This window comes from Symsagittifera roscoffensis, chromosome 5 (assembly GCF_963678635.1).
Source record: "Symsagittifera roscoffensis chromosome 5, txSymRosc1.1, whole genome shotgun sequence".
Taxonomy (NCBI): Eukaryota; Metazoa; Xenacoelomorpha; order Acoela; family Convolutidae; genus Symsagittifera; species Symsagittifera roscoffensis.
This window is the reverse complement of record NC_087066.1, coordinates 3136355-3157783: the sequence shown is the minus strand read 5'-3', so window position 1 is coordinate 3157783 and position 21429 is coordinate 3136355. Positions and strand designations below refer to the sequence as shown.

The 21429-nt window shown below is 33.7% G+C and overlaps 1 protein-coding gene across 1 annotated transcript in view; it reads right to left on the bottom strand.

Annotated features, from left to right (window-relative positions):
• The window catches only part of LOC134846099 (uncharacterized), a 434549-nt gene that overhangs the window by 266200 nt on the left and 146920 nt on the right, over nt 1-21429 (bottom strand). The window lies entirely within an intron of this gene.

Here is a 21429-nt window from a genome sequence, read left to right as displayed (position 1 = left end):
ATAAGCTTTTTCCACGGGATGACAAACCTTTGTTTCCATAAGCTTTTCCAACATTTTCTGAAATTTTGAGACCTTGGCAGAGAATTTTGTTGCTTGTCATCTGTGGACGAAAAATGGGATGGTTTAGCAGATCCTTTTCTTAAATAGTCTATTTTATATATTTTGGTGGGAAATGAAAAATACTTGTAAAAATCAAGGCTGGGCAGCAAACTGAACCCTCTCAACATATGAACTATTGTTTTGAAAGAACAGCTTCCAAACAAAATGAATGTAAACTGGTTATGCAAGCGAGTGTGGTTTGATAATTACAACTAATATCTCCCAGTTATGAAGCGGATGAAAAAGTAAATACTTTACGCAGCTTCTCGAGCGAGCGCATTTCTTGATCTCGATAATATTGATAAAATCTTAAAGCGTTTGAGAGGTTAGCCCGATGATTGTGTAGCGAGGACATTGCCCAGTGAGTTAGCGTAAGCGGAAGGCGCTGAGGGCAGAGAAACTCTGAGATGAAAATTCAATCAGGGTTGAAGAAACCTTGTCGATAAGCACTAAACTGCGAAAAACAAAGTACAAGACGCTGCAGACATATTTTTTCAAATACACGCTTTGTGTTTAAGATTAAATATTTTATAGAAAATATTTTGGAAAGAGAAACTATCGCTGATTGAGAGGTAGAACTACTGTTTTTATCTCAATGTTTGTTCACTTAGATGCCAACATGATAAAATAGCAGTTCAAATTGAGAAACTGGGCAAAAAGCCGCCTTGATAGCTTTAAGTGAAACTTGGCTAGTTGATACTGATCCGGTCGACCCATATTTTTTGGAGAAATACCAGTCAACTGAAACTGTTATTTGACAGGAAAAAAGAGTGGAGAATTGGCGTGTCTTATCAGAAATGAATTAATTGTGGTTTCAAAAATGTATTTAAGCCGTGTTAAAAATAATGTATTTTTTCGGTTTCTGAAAAGACTTTTGCATTCTTTTTTCCAATCTCCATCGACAACCACCTCAGATTTTCTAGAAATTTCTGTTAAAACTCGCTCGTTTTATAAATTTACTAGTGAAAAATTTATAATTTCGGGATTTGAATGTAAGTACTCTGAATAGTAACTCTGGAAATATCGAAAAAATCATCAACTCTTAAAATCTTAGGTTTTTACGGCAAAAACTATTTACCAAAACGGGGAGGGTTCTCATGCTTGAAGGACTGAATGCTTGAAAAATTTCAACCAATCAAAATTGCTAAGCGTTTTCATTGGCTAATGCCTTCCTCACAAAATCGAAGTCGATATTAACAGAAAATGTATTAAATCAGTAGAAATTAATCAAAAACATTACAAATTGCGGGTTACAACCGCAATACTATTCAGATTATCATCAAGATTAATGCGGTCAAAATCATAAGAATTTTTCAGTCTTGAAAACTTATCCGCTTATTATCTATTCGGTCAATATTAACACTAATGGCCTGGATTTATTTTCTTACTTTGAGATTTTCGCGATTTGCTTTGAGATTTTGAATACTCAATTCTGATTGGCTGAAAGTAAGCTAAAATTATTTTCAAGCATTCGGTCCTTCAAGCATGAGGGACGCCATCTACCAAAACGCGTTAACATACTTTGGCAACATCGAAGTCAACCAAGGTACCCAATGTTGCCTTTTCAATCAAAGAAAGTTATGCCTTGTTATGCCAAACCGGTTCAAGAGAAACTAAAATCTGACTGCGTTTCAATGTATTTGTCATTTCCAAACATTCGAAAACCCCTTATTTTTAAAATGATGTCTTTTTTATACCACTCGCATTCATTTCTATACATCTCATGGACTTGAATGTAGAAAAAAAATTCAAATTTTGATTGGTGGTATTAATAAATACTGTCCAATATTGAACCAAAAATAAAAACAAAGTGCTTGGATGAATAAATAAAATAAACAAATATCAGATAACAAAAACATTTGTTCTCCAAAACAGTGGGTTTCCAGAGCAAAGAAAAAGGAAAAAAAATATATATATATATAAAAAAATTGACATAAAAAAGACTACAAAAACATTTTTTAACCAATTATTTACAAGCCACCTTCAGCCATCATGCTCAAAAAATTTCTTCAGTAACTTTTGAGGTCGCCGCTTTGTTTCCTAAATGTTTCGGACATAAATGTTTCACAAATGTTTTCTAAAAAGAAGATTGTCTAAAAAAAATCTGCATTCTATTCCTTGTCATTTTCTTTTCTTTTGTTGCCAATTCAACGATAGCAAATTTTATCTTTTTTGTTTACCAGCAAGTACATTGCTGAAAATACAGAAAATATCTATCAAAAAAATAGCTCTGTTTTGCATTCAATTTAGGACACTATGCATACAGAAAACTTGGAACTTAAGAACAGAATTGTAACAAGGGACCATAAATCAGAGTAACAAAAATTTTTAGACTTTTTTTAAATTTTGTCTACTTTTTTTTCTGAGATAGTTTGATGTCAGCTGGGATAGCTTGGTTTTTCAATTGTATTATGCATAGATATGTGTAAACATCCAACTATGTTCAAATTGTCTTTTGTTAATGCTAAATTTTCATCTACTGTCCAAACTATCTGTAAAAAAACTACAATTTGCTCTCTCACTTAAGAACAAAGTTGTAATTCAGATTGTGTTTTTTGCTGAAAACCAACTCATTTAATTTGTTTTGGCATAACATTGTTAGAATGCTGCCAAAAAATTAGAAGCGTAACATTTGGATAGACTGGTTAAGTTTGATAGGGTTTGATTAAGCGTTAGTTAATTTTTATTGAATTTTTTTTTTGGGTTTTCTTATCTAATTTTGGCTTGTGTACCGCTAGTATGAGTGAACAAAAAGACATCAGTTGTTACATTTGTAATTGGATAATTTTTTCAGAGATGTAATACTTTCATTTTCTTTTGTTTTTTTTTTAATGAAGGATATGTTATTACTTTTCCAGCCATACGCATGTGCGATCACTGTGCACTGGTTAATCGTGGTTTTTATTTTTACAGCAAAAATGTTGGATTTAATTATAGAATTTTACTCCACGTTGCTAATTTCATAACTTTTCTTTCTGCTCCCGAATCTGATTAAATTTCGTTTTAAGCTTTGGTGGTTGGATTTTTGTCTTTTTTATTGAAAGGGTCTTTCAACAAAAACAAAACGATACAAGGTTTTGATATGTTTTTTTTCTATCTTTCTGTACTATAATCTGATAGTTTTTGTCCTTTCGATAGATACTTTGCATTTTTTTGCTGTATTTCTTTACTGTTTTGGTATTGAGGTTTCATGTTTGCTATCTATTTTAGTCTCTTTTCTCATATCGTTTCGAATTCATCGTATTTGGAGTTGGTTATTGCTCCAACTTTCGTAACGAAAGTAACGGAATATTTGTGCCCGGAATGGTTTTTCTCTTCAGACAAATTTCAATTTTTTAAACATAACCAATTTGAGATCGGAAAAGAGTAATGAACGCGAGAAAACACTGATTTTTTTGTATGAAACAATTGAAAGTTTCGTATTGAATGCTTTTTATTGATGTTTCATGTTAGTAGTCTTATATCATGTTCATCATAAAAATTCCATCAGTCTAATCTATTTCGACTCAGCCCGAACTACAGCCTTATTTTTTTCTTAAATTTAATAAGAATTCTCCGGGTTAGGTTTTTCCGGTAGATTTGTTTGACTTTTTGTAGTTTGGAGGAGTTTATTTGCTGTTGTTGGTTTATTTGCTGTTGTTGGTTTGCCTTGGGTTTCTCTACTCTTGATGGGTATGTTCGTTATCTGTTTGTTGAACGTGGATTACCTTACCTGTTGGGGTCGGTGTTTAGGGATGCTACTTTTTAAATGTTTATTGTCGTGCCTTTTTTTTGGTTTCTTTTGATTCCTTTGTGGTGCTTTTGAATTAGGATTATATTTTCTTCATTGATAATTTTCTGAAATAGTTCTGCTAGCTTGATTTCCTTTTCTTATTTACGTAATCAAGATAATTATAAAATAGGCGGTGGCTAGTGTAATGTTTTCCCCAGATTTTTGATTGGTTTTGGTTAACACTGTCTTGAGATATGAATTTTTGCTCTTTATTTTCATATTGTTTACGTCCATTGGAGGCAATTCCCAATTCGCTGAACTCGAGTAGTTTTCTTTCGTTGTTTTCACATCTGAGTTATGACTTTTTGGTTATACTCATAGAGTAATTTCAGATAAGGTACACCGTCTGCTCGTCACGCTATCTTATTTTCGGCCGAATACACTCGTGCAACTTCTAAGTCTAATAGATCTAGTGTACATCGGCTTACGCGAGTTAGTTCCAGAATAAGAACAACTGTATTCTAAGTTAAATTCAAATTGTTCTGGTGTTGAAACTACAAGTAGTTTCAACACTTACAAATAAGTGGGTTGTTATTTTGATGGAGTGTGATTGGTTAGTATTCAATATTTTAAAGAGATAAAAAATCATAAAAATAACCAATGATAAATACTAGTTTAGATCTGGTTCCACCCATCCGGGGTTTAGAGAGTTTTAGTTTTGTAATGTTCTATTGTAGTGAAGGCTGGATGATGGTGTTTTTCTTTAGAGGTCGCCAGCGTATTCTTTTTTCTGGTTTGGAAGAAGAGATAATATCACAATCGTTTCTGGAGATCGTATTATGATTTCTGATCGGTAGTGATGAGTGTTGATCTGGTTGATTTTAGCGAGTAGCAATGGTGCAATCATATTTGGGGTGTCATGTAGTTTGACTTTGGATGAAGTGCCTGGTGAATTGGATCTGTACGAATACTTGAACATCGAGATGGCCACTGTTCGGTTGCAACGGTTTTCCTTTACTGCGATGCCAAGTCGTACTTTAAATCCGTTGAGTGTAGTGACTGTAGGTTTTAAGTGTCTTGCCATTCCGTAGTTGGAGTGTGTTTGGGTTGTCAAGTTCCTTGCTGCTCGTCTTTGGGCTGTATGTTTTCTGTATACTGCATTGTATTATTTACATATATAAATCTTTGTTAAATTTGTTTTTAGTCATGATCTTGTATTAGTTTTTATCGCGAAAGCGTTTTTATTTAAATCGGTTATTTTTAAGAGCTACTCACACTTGAGTAACTCTCGTCAAAAACAGAGTTGTGGGTGTCACAAAGCGTGGATGTACCACGGTGGGTGAGGCCGGCTATAGAGCATGCTCAGGTTGTCCTCTCTGTTGGGTTAGGCCAGGAGTGAGGGTATAATTTCATGCTCCCTTTTTTGGAGGGTCCAGTTTAAAATCAACCTTTTGTGCCTTTTTAATTACTGGTTTGTTCTTTTGTTGTCTTGGCCGCGTCTTTTTCTCAAAAATCAAATTGTTTGTTTCGGGTTTGTCTTTTGACTTTTTGGTGTTCTGTTCCTTTGTGTTCATACTTAAAAGTAGTCTTTAAAAGAATAATTTATCCAGTTTGGTATCGTGGGTTTTCTTTTCTTATTCATGCTGTTAGTTTGTGGTTTGTGGTGTTTAGTAAGCTTGCGTTGGTTAGTTTGGATTATTCTATATTTCCTTTCCAACCGGTTTAAAGGAAAGTTTGAAATGTGTTAAAACTGCTTAGAGTTGTTATCAGTGGAAGTTAAAACTTGAATTCATTGTTTTCAAAAATTTTTCGTGGGCGAGCTGTGCGATTGTGGATAGAAGTTGTGGGCGTGTGTATATTTTAAATATAAAAAATCGTCTTTAAAAAAGTTAGTTTTTCAATGTTATTGGCAACTTTTATTAATTTTCTACTTTGAAGTTACGAATTTTACTGCTTGATTTGGGAATTGAAATTATCAATTTATTTTCAATTGTAAAAAATATCTACTGCTTTGGGGATAAGAATTTCTATATCAATTTATTGCTTCGTACGGGAGAATTTTATTGCTTTATTAATTGAAATTGATTAATAGAAATTTATGAATCTGGAAAAAAGTTTTGTTTTTTATTTTGCTTTTCAGTTTTGTAGATGATTGATGATTGTGCCTATGAAGACAAAAGAAAACAATTAAAAAGAATGGTTAGTTTTGCTCGAATTTATTTGTAAGTTATTTAATTCATACTACCTAATCGTCGCTGAAGAATCCGTGGGCAAAAACGTCGTGGATGATGTCTGATGAGGTTAGTAATTTAGCTAGCAAACAAATGATGATTTTAGTTTGACAAAGTGGTCAAAGCATTTCGAGTGCTTTAGTGATGTTGCGCTCTTCAGTGCTAGGTGAGAGTTGATAAGGTGTGTTTTGAATCAAGTTATAAAGTTTATGATTATCTCAAGTGTTATATATGAATTCTAGGATTGGGACTTCAACGGGCGAGAGGAATTCGTGTGTGACGATTAGTGGGCGGGATTCGTCTACGTTGAAGAGTTTGGTTAAGGGACAGGAAATATACATCATGGTGATGGGATTGTAATTACGGAGGATGCCTTGTTGTCAGTGTCTTTTATACAATAGGTGAACTTAAGAAAAAATGGTGAAGTGTGTTTAGAGTTAATGTATTGATATCGATGGTGAGGTTGTCGTGCTGGTGTATTATGAGTGTAATGATGTTGGATGAATTGATAATAAGTATACGTGTGTGTTTGTTTAGTTCGTAACGTGATGTCGTGTGAACAGTGCAAACCACGTTCTTTGGGTGTGAGGAAATGAAAAGTTAGTGAAAATGGTTAAATTTGTTACAGTGTGAATCATACGCATGAGTATCACGGAGTACTGCTGAAATGACAATGTCGTGTTTTTTATTCAAAGTGTTGAGGGTGAAAACGTATGATGTTTTGATGAAAAATTTCTCTGTTAAATGGGGATTAGCAAATTGGTCGTCGTTTAGAAAAATGTCTTCGTTAGGTCGTGTGATGTTATGATCGTAGTAGTCGATAGAATATTCATTAGTTTTGGTGCGGTGAATTTGATTAGCGATTGTTTATATCCTATCTGTGTGAATTGTTTTGGGGTTAGTGCTGATGTTAGAAGGTAGAGTAGGGTGCTGCTTACTTCATTGATATGAGGGGTGTTATATAGTGGCAATGTTAATGGATTAGTAAAGTGGCAATGAGATGTCCATGAGAGTGTGAGATTTAAGACATGCTCGTTTACATAAATGGGTTTTTCATCATTGGGTTCGGAATAGAATTATGTATATTGTGGGAAAAAGGGTAGACACATTTGTAGGAATTCTTTCGTATTAGTGTGAAGTGGACGATTTATAAATGTGGTGGATGTTCCTGGCTTAGATGGGAATGGGGTATTTGGGAATTTTCTTTTAAAGATTCGGTAAGCGCGGTTGGTACTAGAGGATGGGGTTGATGAGGAAGTGGGGTTTTGGGAGGGTGTATAAGTTAAAGAGGAGGTTGGGGTTGATGAGTTGGATGATTTTAAAGATCGTGAAAGTTGGTGAATAGTTAGTAATTGAGGGTGTTGTAATTGTTGTTGTAGTGTTATGAAGTTATCAATTTCATGTGATTTTTGGGTGTGATCTTAGTCGTTGCTATCGGATAATTCGCGGGTTCGAGGGGAATATATGGGTGTTACATGTGAAATGGGAGAGGGAGGGAAAGAAGTTCAGTTTTGACTTCGGAATGGAGAGGTTGAAAGGGAGGTTGGGAAAATGTAGATGGACTGGCTTCAGAATTTGCAAATTTGTCGGGGGTTTCGATATCGGAGTTATTAAATTGGGAGATAGTGTTATATACAAATGTGTTTGAATTAGTGTCTGATTTCATGCTGGATGAAGTGTTATCATGAAGTGATTGAGGTGGAGGGAAATCAAAAATTGGAATGATGGTGGGGGGGGGGGGGGAGTTGTTCTGGAGGATGGCTGGGTGGGAAATTGATTGCTGGAGGGATGCAACTTGGCAGCTCATCGTGGGCTAAAAAGATGGTTGTTCTGAGAACGAAAATTAGTGGTAGGTAGTTGTTCTATATTTTTTTCGTATGTGTCTTCTATGTTGGGTTGTTGCGTTATTAAGATTTGAATTGGGCTTTGTGGATAAATAGATCTCGAAGTTATGAGGACTGTCAGGGCTATATTACTGAAATTTTGTGATACTAGTGATAAGGGATGGTTATGGTTTACGTTTTGTAGTTGTGGTGCCGTAGGTGTTGTATTAGTTTTGTTTTGTGAGTCATCTTATGTGTTGGGTGTTGTTGATAGCTTGGTATTGTATTCTTTTAATTGAGTGTCTAAAAGTATTTTATTTATTGATGTAGAAAATATTCCAAAAAATCCTCAAAAAGTATGCGTGCTACGCTTGCTTGTTTCTTTACTTGTGTGTGTATTGCGCATGTTTTGTAGATTCCTTTTAAGGGAGAGAAAAAAAATCCAAGAAAGTTAAACCTTGCGTATAATATAGTCAGTCTTTCTAAGATGTAGTAGGGCCATCTAAGAAAGGCAAGAAGTTCGTTTTTCAAATTTACAAGACTAAAAATATTTATTGGTGATATATCTTTTGGCCTGTTTTTTTTCGTCATTCAAGTAAAGGTACTCTTTTATATTTTTAAAATATCCGCTATAATCGTTTCTGGAGATCGTATTATGATTTCTGATCGGTAGTGATGAGTGTTGATCTGGTTGATTTTAGCGAGTAGCAATGGTGCAATCATATTTGGGGTGTCATGTAGTTTGACTTTGGATGAAGTGCCTGGTGACTTGGATCTGTACGAATACTTGAACATCGAGATGGCCACTGTTCGGTTGCAACGGTTTTCCTTTACTGCGATGCCAAGTCGTACTTTAAATCCGTTGAGTGTAGTGACTGTAGGTTTTAAGTGTCTTGCCATTCCGTAGTTGGAGTGTGTTTGGGTTGTCAAGTTCCTTGCTGCTCGTCTTTGGGCTGTATGTTTTCTGTATACTGCATTGTATTATTTACATATATAAATCTTTGTTAAATTTGTTTTTAGTCATGATCTTGTATTAGTTTTAATCGCGAAAGCGTTTTTATTTAAATCGGTTATTTTTAAGAGCTACTCACACTTGAGTAACTCTCGTCAAAAACAGAGTTGTGGGTGTCACAAAGCGTGGATGTACCACGGTGGGTGAGGCCGGCTATAGAGCATGCTCAGGTTGTCCTCTCTGTTGGGTTAGGCCAGGAGTGAGGGTATAATTTCATGCTCCCTTTTTTGGAGGGTCCAGTTTAAAATCAACCTTTTGTGCCTTTTTAATTACTGGTTTGTTCTTTTGTTGTCTTGGCCGCGTCTTTTTCTCAAAAATCAAATTGTTTGTTTCGGGTTTGTCTTTTGACTTTTTGGTGTTCTGTTCCTTTGTGTTCATACTTAAAAGTAGTCTTTAAAAGAATAATTTATCCAGTTTGGTATCGTGGGTTTTCTTTTCTTATTCATGCTGTTAGTTTGTGGTTTGTGGTGTTTAGTAAGCTTGCGTTGGTTAGTTTGGATTATTCTATATTTCCTTTCCAACCGGTTTAAAGGAAAGTTTGAAATGTGTTAAAACTGCTTAGAGTTGTTATCAGTGGAAGTTAAAACTTGAATTCATTGTTTTCAAAAATTTTTCGTGGGCGAGCTGTGCGATTGTGGATAGAAGTTGTGGGCGTATGTATATTTTAAATATAAAAAATCGTCTTTAAAAAAGTTAGTTTTTCAATGTTATTGGCAACTTTTATTAATTTTCTACTTTGAAGTTACGAATTTTACTGCTTGATTTGGGAATTGAAATTATCAATTTATTTTCAATTGTAAAAAATATCTACTGCTTTGGGGATAAGAATTTCTATATCAATTTATTGCTTCGTACGGGAGAATTTTATTGCTTTATTAATTGAAATTGATTAATAGAAATTTATGAATCTGGAAAAAAATTTTGTTTTTTATTTTGCTTTTCAGTTTTGTAGATGATTGATGATTGTGCCTATGAAGACAAAAGAAAACAATTAAAAAGAATGGTTAGTTTTGCTCGAATTTATTTGTAAGTTATTTAATTCATACTACCTAATCGTCGCTGAAGAATCCGTGGGCAAAAACGTCGTGGATGATGTCTGATGAGGTTAGTAATTTAGCTAGCAAACAAATGATGATTTTAGTTTGACAAAGTGGTCAAAGCATTTCGAGTGCTTTAGTGATGTTGCGCTCTTCAGTGCTAGGTGAGAGTTGATAAGGTGTGTTTTGAATCAAGTTATAAAGTTTATGATTATCTCAAGTGTTATATATGAATTCTAGGATTGGGACTTCAACGGGCGAGAGGAATTCGTGTGTGACGATTAGTGGGCGGGATTCGTCTACGTTGAAGAGTTTGGTTAAGGGACAGGAAATATACATCATGGTGATGGGATTGTAATTACGGAGGATGCCTTGTTGTCAGTGTCTTTTATACAATAGGTGAACTTAAGAAAAAATTGTGAAGTGTGTTTAGAGTTAATGTATTGATATCGATGGTGAGGTTGTCGTGCTGGTGTATTATGAGTGTAATGATGTTGGATGAATTGATAATAAGTATACGTGTGTGTTTGTTTAGTTCGTAACATGATGTCGTGTGAACAGTGCAAACCACGTTCTTTGGGTGTGAGGAAATGAAAAGTTAGTGAAAATGGTTAAATTTGTTACAGTGTGAATCATACGCATGAGTATCACGGAGTACTGCTGAAATGACAATGTCGTGTTTTTTATTCAAAGTGTTGAGGGTGAAAACGTATGATGTTTTGATGAAAAATTTCTCTGTTAAATGGGGATTAGCAAATTGGTCGTCGTTTAGAAAAATGTCTTCGTTAGGTCGTGTGATGTTATGATCGTAGTAGTCGATAGAATATTCATTAGTTTTGGTGCGGTGAATTTGATTAGCGATTGTTTATATCCTATCTGTGTGAATTGTTTTGGGGTTAGTGCTGATGTTAGAAGGTAGAGTAGGGTGCTGCTTACTTCATTGATATGAGGGGTGTTATATAGTGGCAATGTTAATGGATTAGTAAAGTGGCAATGAGATGTCCATGAGAGTGTGAGATTTAAGACATGCTCGTTTACATAAATGGGTTTTTCATCATTGGGTTCGGAATAGAATTATGTATATTGTGGGAAAAAGGGTAGACACATTTGTAGGAATTCTTTCGTATTAGTGTGAAGTGGACGATTTATAAATGTGGTGGATGTTCCTGGCTTAGATGGGAATGGGGTATTTGGGAATTTTTTTTTAAAGATTCGGTAAGCGCGGTTGGTACTAGAGGATGGGGTTGATGAGGAAGTGGGGTTTTGGGAGGGTGTATAAGTTAAAGAGGAGGTTGGGGTTGATGAGTTGGATGATTTTAAAGATCGTGAAAGTTGGTGAATAGTTAGTAATTGAGGGTGTTGTAATTGTTGTTGTAGTGTTATGAAGTTATCAATTTCATGTGATTTTTGGGTGTGATCTTAGTCGTTGCTATCGGATAATTCGCGGGTTCGAGGGGAATATATGGGTGTTACATGTGAAATGGGAGAGGGAGGGAAAGAAGTTCAGTTTTGACTTCGGAATGGAGAGGTTGAAAGGGAGGTTGGGAAAATGTAGATGGACTGGCTTCAGAATTTGCAAATTTGTCGGGGGTTTCGATATCGGAGTTATTAAATTGGGAGATAGTGTTATATACAAATGTGTTTGAATTAGTGTCTGATTTCATGCTGGATGAAGGGTTATCATGAAGTGATTGAGGTGGAGGGAAACCAAAAATTGGAATGATGGTGGGGGGGGGAGTTGTTCTGGAGGATGGCTGGGTGGGAAATTGCTTGCTGGAGGGATGCAACTTGGCAGCTCATCGTGGGCTAAAAAGATGGTTGTTCTGAGAACGAAAATTAGTGGTAGGTTGTTGTTCTATATTTTTTTCGTATGTGTCTTCTATGTTGGGTTGTTGCGTTAAGTTTTGAATTGGGCTTTGTGGATAAATAGATCTCGAAGTTATGAGGACTGTCAGGGCTATATTACTGAAATTTTGTGATACTAGTGATAAGGGATGGTTATGGTTTACGTTTTGTAGTTGTGGTGCCGTAGGTGTTGTATTAGTTTTGTTTTGTGAGTCATCTTATGTGTTGGGTGTTGTTGATAGCTTGGTATTGTATTCTTTTAATTGAGTGTCTAAAAGTATTTTATTTATTGATGTAGAAAATATTCCAAAAAATCCTCAAAAAGTATGCGTGCTACGCTTGCTTGTTTCTTTACTTGTGTGTGTATTGCGCATGTTTTGTAGATTCCTTTTAAGGGAGAGAAAAAAAATCCAAGAAAGTTAAACCTTGCGTATAATATAGTCAGTCTTTCTAAGATGTAGTAGGGCCATCTAAGAAAGGCAAGAAGTTCGTTTTTCAAATTTACAAGACTAAAAATATTTATTGGTGATATATCTTTTGGCCTGTTTTTTTTCGTCATTCAAGTAAAGGTACTCTTTTATATTTTTAAAATATCCGCTATAGTCTTGTTCCTATATGTCTGAAAAGCCCTGCTGTTTCTGCAAGTTTGCGTAGGTTTTGATCTATAGGTTGTCGTTGTATAGTGTCCATTTTCGAGAGTAATTTTTGAAATTGTTGTGTACGTATGTGATGTTGAATGTCGGATTTAGTTTATATGCCGATCGATTGTAAATCGATATTTGGATTGCGGGCAATAGTTCTAATGCTTTCTGGTGAAAACTTTTTAGTGGTTGCATAAGTGTAGGATATGGTGTGAGAAGGTAGTATTTATCTTCGTCAGGGTTTAATTGTACTACATTGTTGCCATTTTTTGATCCACATGGGACTGCTGTATCCCAAAACTAATTTCTTCGGCAGAGTGTATCAACAAAATGTACCTTGTTTTTGTAGCATATTTGGATTCTTTTATAGCACCTTTGTCTTCAAAAACATATAAAGGTGATACTTTTCTGGTACAAATGTAATACCATAATACGTTTTCATCGTAGTCAATGAAATTTGATCTATTAACTGATAGTAAATATCCTGCATAAGGGATTTTTATTACTGCTAGTGCAAGTGATTGTAAAATTTGTGTTCTTTCAAGTTCGCATAATTGACGTAGTGTTTCAAGTTCTGTTAAAGATATTTCTTGAAAAATTCTACTTATTGTATAGTCTAGTTTCAAGTCTAGGTATATGTCATAGTGAATTGCGCCAAAATAAGCGTTGTCCATTAGTGATAGTCCTTGTAAACGTATACTGTCTTTGTCTTGTGGTTTTATTTTTCCACCAATATTTCCTGTGTTTTTAGAAGGTTTACTGGGATATATGAATTTTTGTCACTGGTTGAGTGGGATGTTGCCATTGGATCTATAATTAGTTTTCCTGTATTCATGTAGAAACCTTGTTCGTATTCAACAAGAATTTCTAAGAATTGTGTTTTGTAATGTGGTTTGGTGTATTTACATGCAAATTCCGTTTCTGGGTATTTTTGGAAGCGTGTCAATTTATTTTCTACATTATGAATGTTTCTTAATTTATAATTACTCTGTCTGATTTGATCAGGGTTCAGATTTTCATAAAGGATTGGTTCAACAAAAAATTTTTGCTGAACTTTTATCATCTAGCGTGTATTTTTGCTACTTGAAATATGGTACGAGTGTCTTCGGGAAACCAAACAATTGCTGCTTGTGTTGGTGTAGTAGGATCGCAGTATCCTTGGTTCTTTTTGCAAGGGAGACTGAGTCCTTGATAAATTATAGTGCCAGCTTTTGAATCTCGTGTTAGTTGAACTTTTTCAAGTTGTATCTTCCAACCAAAAAACTTCTTTCTTGGTATCATTTATTTTTAGCGTCAGCTTTACAATTTGAGGGGTTGTTTATTCCAATGTGTGGTATCCAATTTTTATCATGGAGTTTGTAAGTTAATCTTCCATGTGCTCCGTGGAAAGGACATTTGTCGTCTAGTTTTATGTGACCTTGGTATCTTTCCAGTTCGGCTTGATGTGCAGAGTCTGGGAAAACTTGAAAAATTAACAATTTTCTGGTTATGTCTTTGTTTGATGTGATTTTTAACCGTCTAAGTTCGTTTTTACAATCGTCAGGGCTGAGATTTAGTAGTTTTTTTATTTTACTTTGGTAGAAAGAGTCATGATCTAGTCTGTTTTTGTTTCCGTTTGAAACTTGGGTCGTTTCTATTTTATGACTTACTAAATTTAAGTATTTTAGCCTGGGTCATCTAAGAGGATGGGGATCAAGTGAAGGATGAGTAACTGAAGTTCTTCACTGTTCATCCTAATTGAAATGGTTAGTTTTTGAAAAATTTCTGTTAATTTTGGGTCTTTGATAAGGGTTGGGAAGTGAACCGACAATTGAGGTCCTTAGACACTAAATAAATTGGGAGGGGGAGAACAAAATTGTTCTATTTCATCCAAAGATAAGCCTGGATGATCAAAATTTAAGATATTATTTAATTTAATTTATTGATCCAAGGGACGCCTTGACGATCTGTTAATTAAAAAGAAATTAATTAAATGAAAACAAGGGTAAGCCTTGATAGTTTATCAATAAAGGGTTATGTTAAAAAGGTTAAGTTTTAGTTTTGATGATTGTTTGTTTTGATATTTGCTGTTATGTTTTAGGTGATAAAGCTGGGATGAGGAGATGATTTATATATATACTAAAAATGTATGATTTATACTAACTAATTTTTGTATTTTTCTAATCAATAAATATTTTTTCAAGATGTTATTAATCTACAGCTGATTTAAGGAAAACGACAAAAATGCTGTTTTTATCAGTCCTTATTGTATAAATGTTAAATTTAGCGCCATGAAAGGTTATTGAAGATGACTCTTCATAATTTTATGTCAGTAAATGAAAATTTAAATTTACTTCTGGCAGTATTCTAAAAACAAAAATTTGATCTTGTTTTTGTCGCATAATCATGAAATCGATTGGTAGATTTCTTCCTAGTCGTATGTGGTTTCTTGTTTGACGTTATCTTCCAATACCGGGTAGTTCTCGTATTGCTCGGAATATTGGATCTGATCTATTGAGTCGTAGAGACATATCTACAAAGTTCTTATCATATAACATTTTTGAAAATTTGTATTTGTCTAATTCTAATCTAATTTTTGTCTAATTCTAGGTTATTTAAGGTCTGTTGGAGACTTTTGATTGCACCAGATGAGTTATGATTTTTTGGTTATGCTCATAGAGTAATTTCAGATAAGGTAGACCGTCTGCTCGTCACGCTATCTTATTTTCGGCCGGATAGATTCGTGCAACTTCTTAGTCTAACACCAATCTTAATCTTACCCTTATATCTCTTAGTCTCAATAGATCTAGTGTACACCAGAATGAGAACAACTGTGTTCTAAGTTTAATCATTGATAAATACCCGTTTAGATCTGGTTCCACATCTTTATATTTCTTCAACCTTCCTAGGGTCTTTTTTGTTGTTGAACAATGTGAATAAATCTTAGAAAACAGTTGTTCTCCTTTGGACGAATTCCAAAAACCTAACCCGCAAATACCAGCATAGACTAGATTTATTGGGACTAGGAGATAAAAGAGTAAGATTAAGATTGGTATTAGACTAAGAAGTTGCACGAATCTATCCGGCCGAAAAAAAAAACGTGACAAACAGACGGTGTACTTTATTTGAAATTAATCTATGAGAAAGCTACCTCGTGCTTAAAATCATTAGTTTTATAAATACGGATCTTGGAGATAATCGAGATCGCATTTCAAATTGGTATTTTCCGTTCGAAATAATTTTTGCTTTTGATTGTAATTTTGTTTGGATTGATAATTGTTGTATAAACTTTGAATGTCTATTGGTGATAATTGTTGTGTAAATTTTGAATGTCTATTGGTGAAATTTTGTAAATTGTATTTTCTTGCTGCTGTTTATTTGTTTCTGTGTGTGATTATTTGTGGAGTGAAAAAAATTTTGGTATAAAATAAATGGCAAATGTCCATTTAATTGTTATATCATTGTAGAGCTTCAACAATTTATTTTACCTTGGGTTTGGAAAACTGTAATATATTTTAGAAATGCATTGCAGTTTCGTTCATGATGTTTGTTTTTACCGAAAAGCTTGATATCACTGTGGTAACAACGATGCACAGCAGTGTCATGATTCTGTTGCACGAGCGACACATCGTCTGTTTCATTTCTAAGTAATTTTGTCTCTAAATTGTTCTCTCTGAATTAATTTTTCAATTTTGTAAAATGGTGTATTTTAAATATAACAAAAAATTTGTAGCGCTTTTTGTGAATTTTCTGGGTCACGAAACACTTCACTGATGTGTTCTAGAACTCAGGGAATTAATTTGTCTTTGGTTTATCAGGTCTCAAAAGATTCTAGTCAAAACTGGTAACCAAGATATGTTGGGGATCATCGTTATTGCTCCGACTTTCGATACGAAAGTAACAAAATAATTGTGCGGGGGGGGCGGGTTTCTTCGGATTAATTTCGGAATTTTTAACTAGCCATTTTTGACAGAATTTTTATAATCATACTACATATATTACTAACTAACACTGACAACTATTTGTAGTGATGAAAATACTTGTAGTTTCAGCACCAGAACAATTTGAATAAATCTTAGAAAACAGTTGTTCTCCTTTGGACGAATTCCAAAAACCTAACCCGCAAATACCAGCATAGACTAGATTTATTGGGACTAGGAGATAAAAGAGTAAGATTAAGATTGGTATTAGACTAAGAAGTTGCGCGAATCTATCCGGCCGAAAAAAAAAAACGTGACAAACAGACGGTGTACTTTATTTGAAATTAATCTATGAGAAAGCTACCTCGTGCTTAAAATCATTAGTTTTATAAATACGGATCTTGGAGATAATCGAGATCGCATTTCAAATTGGTATTTTCCGTTCGAAATAATTTTTGCTTTTGATTGTAATTTTGATTGGATTGATAATTGTTGTATAAACTTTGAATGTCTATTGGTGATAATTGTTGTGTAAATTTTGAATGTCTATTGGTGAAATTTTGTAAATTGTATTTTCTTGCTGCTGTTTATTTGTTTCTGTGTGTGATTATTTGTGGAGTGAAAAAAATTTTGGTACAAAATAAATGGCAAATGTCCATTTAATTGTCATATCATTGTAGAGCTTCAACAAATTATTTTACCTTGGGTTTGGAAACCTGTAATATATTTTAGAAATGCATTGCAGTTTCGTTCATGATGTTTGTTTTTACCGAAAAGCTTGATATCACTGTGGTAACAGCGATGCACAGCAGTGTCATGATTCTGTTGCACGAGCGACACATCGTCTGTTTCATTTCTAAGTAATTTTGTCTCTAAATTGTTCTCTCTGAATTAATTTTTCAATTTTGTAAAATGGTGTATTTTAAATATAACAAAAAATTTGTAGTGCTTTTCGTGAATTTTCTGGGTCACGAAACACTTCACTGATGTGTTCTAGAACTCAGGGAATTAATTTGTCTTTGGTTTATCAGGTCTCAATAGATTCTAGTCAAAACTGGTAACCAAGATATGTTGGGGATCATCGTTATTGCTCCGACTTTCGATACGAAAGTAACAGAATAATTGTGCGGGGGGGCGGGTTTCTTCGGATTAATTTCGGAATTTTTAACTAGCCATTTTTGACAGAATTTTTACAATCATACTACATATATTACTAACTAACACTGACAACTATTTGTAGTGATGAAAATACTTGTAGTTTCAGCACCAGAACACTTTGAATAAATCTTAGAAGACAGTTGTTCTCCTTTGGACGAATTCCAAAAACCTAACCCGCAAATACCAGCATAGACTAGATCTATTGGGACTAGGAGATAAAAGAGTAAGATTAAGATTGGTATTAGACTAAGAAGTTGCACGAATCTATCCGGCCGAAAAAAATAGCGTGACAAACAGACGGTGTACTTTATTTGAAATTAATCTATGAGAAAGCTACCTCGTGCTTAAAATCATTAGTTTTATAAATACGGATCTTGGAGATAATCGAGATCGCATTTCAAATTGGTATTTTCCGTTCGAAATAATTTTTGCTTTTGATTGTAATTTTGATTGGATTGATAATTGTTGTAAAGGCAGTCGAAACAGTCGGGGCTTTGCCCTGATACGAGTAGTCTTGTTTCGTTGTAAAAAAGTGTTGACTGCGGAGATGCAGAACTTAACAGCAATAAAAAAATTGCTAGTTAGGACATATGATTGTTTGTTAGGAAATAACTTTTCAATCAAATTCAGTACAAACGATTTGAAAAGCGTGAAGCAAATTTATGAAAAACCAAGTTAAGCGCAACTAAAAAGCATTTTTTAGAATAAGAACGAAAAAGTTAGTCAAAAAAACTGCAGAGAGTCGAAAAAACTGCAAAAATTCTGAAACCAAAATCTTAGCTGTCTCGGTTTTTTGTAATGTTACATATTTCGAAAGTGCATAGGTGCATTTTGATATCACGTTTGCACGGATCAATATTTTCATTAGAATATCCGCTGAAAATTCATGTTTTGAATCTGCAGAAGATTTCTGGAAATCTTCTTTGTTATCCATAAAAAATCCGTTCGAATACGGAGTTTTCTATTTCTCCAGAAAATAAAGAAGGTTAGATTGCTTAGATGGGTTTGTTTTTGTTATACCTGCTCTGTCGGGGTACATTGGAATTTTTTCACCATCTTTGATCCATTTTTCGTCGTAATTAAAATGAGTCCAGGAAGCATCCTTCGCCCAGAAAATATTAACCTGGAACAAATCAATTTTTTCACCGTCGACATCATATGTTAGTCTTTTACATGATATTCAACGTAAGAAAACGTATTATACATTATTCTTCCGACATTCGAAGAAAGTGACGGAATAATTGTGCTCAGTTGGTTTTTTTCTCCAAACAAACTTCGACTTTTTAACAGGGAATTTTGACTGATTTTTTATTTCATCCAAAAATTGTTTTTGTCTTGAAATAAAATTTGAAAACATTTGTCACCAGTGATAACTTTTGTTTACTTATAGGGGTTTAAGTATAGTCAGTTTGGCCAATTTGGGGTAATTACAGCTCGATGTATTTTAAAAACTATTAAAGTGTAAGAACTAATCCGTCTTAGAGCTTATTGCAAGTTGAATTGAGGCATGCTGTTTGGACTATTCAATACTTTTGCTGTATGCAAAATTCATCACTTTGCACTTGCATGTTGGGGGATGGTTTTCAAAAATATTCAAAAATATTGAGTTTTTTTTCAAAATTTTATCAATTATTATCAAATTAACCCGACTCTATAGAGCTTACAGGCTTTGGAAAAACCAAAGTTTTTCCCTGATACGAGAAATTTTGCTTAATTATTTTTTTCAAATAGGTAATTTGAAAGAATAAGCCACATCAACTGTTTTATTTTACAATTGCCCTTCACTCATTTTCATCTTTCAAGTTCAAGTCGAGATAAGCTAAAACGATTTATCTATATGGAAAAAGGCCATAATGTGAAATGCGAGCTGTTCAAATCTTCACAAAATCCATTTTGTGTATCTGAACAAACATTTAAAGATCTAAAAATCTGATGGCTACCACGAAATAATCATATAATTCAAATTTTGTTTAAGAATTAAGCGAGCACATTTTGTCATTTTGAGCTTTAATTGTAAAATTTGTTTGATTTTCTTCTGAAAAAAGTTGGATAATGATCATTTTCTCAAACTGGGACAGATTATCAAAAAGTGATTGTTATAACAACTTTTAGATCTCTTAAGGTCGTGTGAGGGCATAACAGCGGTTTTCCGTGAGCAGATGAACAGCTGCACTTTGACCCTTTCTCTTGAGGATAAATCGCATTAGTGGCACAAGTTTTCTATCAGCTCATGCTATGAGGAACAGAAAGCTTTGACTTGCCCTTGACTTGTGCTTGCTTTAAAAATATGATGAATTTTCCAGAAAAAAAACACATTTCAAACATTTTTTGAGATTTTTTGATTTTTCATCACACGCAATGTAAAATTTAAAAAGGTATTTTTCACATCTTGCGAAAAATTAAATAGACCAGAAAGCTTGCCTAAATACAATTATAAACAATTTCTAAGACTGATTAAGTCTCCGCTTTTGTGTTAGTAGCTTGGAATGTATCGCGCATTAATTTTCCCAAACCGGCCAAATTGACAAAACTTTTAAACCCACATAAGTTTATGAAAAATAATCTGGCTTGAACGGTTTTAATGTGATCTCGGGACAAAGATAACTGCTTATAAGAAGAACATTTGCGTCAAAAAATGCTAGTTATAAAGTTGAAACTTGTCTGAAGAAATAACCACACCGAGCGGAAACATTCTGTCACTTCCTTCGGAAACCGGAGAAACATGATTATTCGAGTCAGGCCAAATTGTTGAATGCCCTGCCTTCCCTTTAATTTGTCTGGAATGAGTTTTGTAGAAAGTCTTTTTTCTAACACGAAGTTTATTTTTCTTAATTTCGATGAAATTTGAAAATTGAAACCCATTTTCAAAGCTAGTTATTTTTCACGTGCTTTTATCAATTATGCTATTTGAATTATTTTTGAAAAAAACGAATTGATTTCAAAATAAATCATAAATCAAACCGCAAAAGGTCAAAATTGAGCTGGAAAAAATTTTAGCTGAAAAAAGTTATCAAAAGCGTCGCGCGAACTATATTAGTGTCTTTCAACGTTAATTGATAAATAATAAAAAATAGGAACAGGGTGATATTTTTTGTGTCCAATTGGTTCTATTGCCTAAAAATTTTTTATAACAAAACCTTCCCAATTGGTCCAACTTTCGCAACAAATATAACAGAATATTTTTCCTCGGGGTGGTTTTTTTCTTTTGTTTTTTCTTCAGTTGTTTTTCTTCAATTTGTCTGAAAAAAAACCACACCGAGAGCAATCATTTTGTTTTTTCCTTCGAAAACCGGAGAAACAAGAATACTTGAGGCAGAGAACAATTTGTTGAAAGTCTTGGATTTCTTTTAATTTGTCCGGAATGAGTTTTGTAGAAAAATTTTTTAATGACAACAAAATTATTTTTGACATTTTCGATAAAATTCTGAAAATTTAAATCCAAGTGTTAGAAATTTCATAAAATTTGCTGTTTTATTTTGGAGTTTGAATCTTCTTTTAACAAAAACGAAATGAAACTTAAAAAATCAAACTGCGAAAAATCAAACTGCAGCTTGAAAAAGTTTTCGCTGAAAAAAAAATCGCACGAGCTATGTAAGTGTAGTTCAACTTTAATTGATACATTAAAAAATTAGAAACAAAGTGATAATTTTGTGTCCAATTGGTTCTCTTACCTAAATATGTTTTCTTATATTACATGTAAACTTATTTTATTACATGTAAACTTTTTATGTTATTACTGCTCCATAGTCCTTAAAAGGCAGTCGGAACATTCAGGGTTTCGCATTGATACAAGCAGTCTCTTTCATTTTATTTTCCATTTTCAAAGGAATTGTTTACCATTTATTCTACGCGTTCAAAGACATTTGCTGTTTCGTGCAAACTTTTATCCCAAATGGGCAAACCAAACTGGCATCCAAAACCATAATTTTAATCAAAAAAACTGTCCTAAAGAAAAAAATCAAGTTCGAGCTG